This window comes from Lolium rigidum, chromosome 1 (assembly GCF_022539505.1).
Source record: "Lolium rigidum isolate FL_2022 chromosome 1, APGP_CSIRO_Lrig_0.1, whole genome shotgun sequence".
NCBI classification, from domain to species: Eukaryota; Viridiplantae; Streptophyta; class Magnoliopsida; order Poales; family Poaceae; genus Lolium; species Lolium rigidum.
The window spans coordinates 261,729,726-261,732,421 of NC_061508.1; the positions used below are offsets into that span (position 1 = coordinate 261,729,726).

The following is a 2,696-nucleotide window of genomic DNA, read 5'->3' on the forward strand; positions in this document are numbered from 1 at the left end:
CAGCTCAGTAAGGTGATTGCAGATCATGAGGTTGCAAGGACAACTGGTTAGCAATTCTCCAGCTTTATTTTTATTGTGTTATGAGGTTGCAAGGATAACTGGTTAGCAATTTCTTCGGCTTTATTTGATCATGTTATGCAGCTCAAAAGCAATTCTTCATCTTTGAGGACTTGAGGTCCTACTTGGTTCTCACCGAGGCCACATTCGGAAGCATTGTCTTGTGCCCGGGTCCATTTTGTAAGTTAGGTTTGTCGGCTATAATGAAATAGAGCATGTGTTTTGGGACTATATGTTTTCCGAAAGCTGCAACTGGCTTGCGATGGCCCATTTACGTGTGTGGTCGGTGTTTTTGTATAAATGAATTGATGCCACACTTGAATATTCAGTGTGTGTCAGTTGTGAGTGATGAATATTCACACTCTTGCACCAGATCGTTTTCTCTTCTTTTTCATTCCGAACTTTGTTTTCGTGTTCCTCTCTGCCTGCCTATTGGCTTATTTTTTCTCGCCGCCGTTCTTCATGTCCAGATTATGCCCATGGCCGTATATGCTCCATCTCTGGGGTCATCGGGTTACTTTCCTGGGTCTGCTTCTATTGTATGGTACAAGTATGTTTCTGGCTTCACTTCTTAGTTTGACTTCCCTAATTTGACGCTAGCTATACTGCATTGTATATTATTTCTGGCATACTTGGTTGTGGCATTTTATTCAGCCTCGACAGCCACGCAGGTGAATCTGCTGGAATTACAAGGACTAATATATGCTAAGAAGCTTATTGTTGAAGATGCTGCTGGTGCATTTGCAAAGATTGCGGTAGCGCCACTAGAGAGGGTCAAAGAACTTACTTCAGGTATGGGCTGCTTAATCCTTACAGTTTCATTAGTTGTGCTAATTGCACAAGTATTTAATTGATTTATTAAATTGGGAGAATGCATCTTTTTGTTAATTTGTAGGCTCGAACCGGAGGGTTTCAATCCCTTGGGATCATCGGATCCTTGAGGAAGTTTTGGAAATACAAGTGAATTCAAGGTTTTTACAAATATTGTTGGGAAACATGCCTTAAGCTTTGATCTGTCGAATTCGAGCGTGTTGATTTTGAGCTCGACATTGCTGAATTCACAACATTGATTTTCATGCTTTGACTTCTCAACAAAGGTATTTTATTTTACCCTTTTCTGTATCGTGGATGGTTATCTAAATTTTGTTGGGTGCATCTTCTCTGTACAAAAAAGTGCTTCGGAGGTCACGCTTACTCCTTGGACTCTGGCTGATGGGAACCTTTTCTTGTTGCAAACTTTCCTGGTTGTGTCATAGGATTATCACCATTTCAAACCATGGATATATATAGTAGATGATCTTCACTTATCCATCTAATTATTAATATTTTAACTCTTTCATATCTCTCTTTTGCCGCTTCGGCTTCGTGCCTGCAGTTTTAAACTTGCTATGCACAACCTCGGTGTTCGTTGTATGATTGTTTCTCCAACCCATGGTTGCTAACATGGTTTTGTAAGGATCTTATTATGGTCAGACAGAAGAATACAGATAGGTTGCAGTATATGTTGTGCATTTATGCTCGGGTTTGCTCAGGTTTTCTTTTCCCTCCTCTCTCCACTCTTCCTCTCTGTCTATCTCTGGTAGCTCAGGGATAAGTGGGATGTTAATCAATCAATCTTAGATAATAAGTTACAAATTATGTATTGTGTGTTTCCTATATCTTCTGTTGGTGCCCATATTTAAACAAGAAGAGTTATTATATCTCTTTTCAATTCCGTCCTTCATAAACTAGCTAATTTGACTTAAAAATATATTGTACATCTTATAGATCTGTGCTGTTCTCTATCCTGGTGATGCTACAGAAAAGGGAAAGCTTCTGAGATTAAAGCGACGGTTTTTCTGTGCGGCGCATCACTTCGAGTACTTAATTAGTAGTAGTTGGTTTCACTTGGAGGAATGGTTATTGCAAAAGGAAGCAGCTTCTCTCGCTAGCTTGTGCTTTTGTTTGTTTGAGAAATGATGTTTGAGATACTTCCAAAACAGTATGTTGCATTCTCTTGTATTGTTGCGTCTTTGTATGAAATTTCACCATCTTGCATACCAAAAGTGCTCGATTGAGTTTTATTAAGGGATGTATTATGGTTACTATCATAATCATGACCAATATTTTAGTCACTGCACATTTAATTACCATTTCCATCTTTCATGCAGTTGCAACGTGGTTTTATTTCGTCTTTTCTCAGTATCTTGATTAATCTCTGTGATGAATGTTGACAGGCATTACTGACTACGATTTTTTCCCAGGATATTATTTTCATATTTAAAGAAAGGAAACCTGACAGAGTTTCAGGGAAGTGGAGTGAGTTCCCCTCCAAAGTTGCTGTTCAAATGAATGACACTCACCCAACTCTTGCCATCCCTGAGCTAATAAGGATTCTTATGGATGAGGAGGGACTTGGTTGGGATGTCACAAATAAGTGAGATTCATTTTGTACAAGTGATTCATATTAGTTAGATATCTTTCCTGATATTTTCCATCAGTATTTAGCTTTCCTTTATTACTTCTACAAGTGTACTTATTAACAAATCTTTCTCACTGTGCAGAACGGTTGCTTACACCAATCATACAGTTCTTCCTGAAGCTTTTGAGAAATTGTCACAAGCTGTAATGAGGAAATTGCTTCCACGGCAAATGGAAAT

General features: G+C 38.7%; 1 long non-coding RNA gene across 1 annotated transcript; it reads left to right on the forward strand.

The window, feature by feature from the left end:
• The first annotated feature begins 461 nt into the window (after positions 1–461).
• LOC124683595 lies at positions 462–1,040 on the forward strand. The gene is made up of 3 exons (XR_006996751.1): positions 462–607; positions 729–849; positions 953–1,040. It is a non-coding gene; the product is annotated as an uncharacterized LOC124683595 (long non-coding RNA).
• Positions 1,041–2,696: the final 1,656 nt, after the last annotated feature.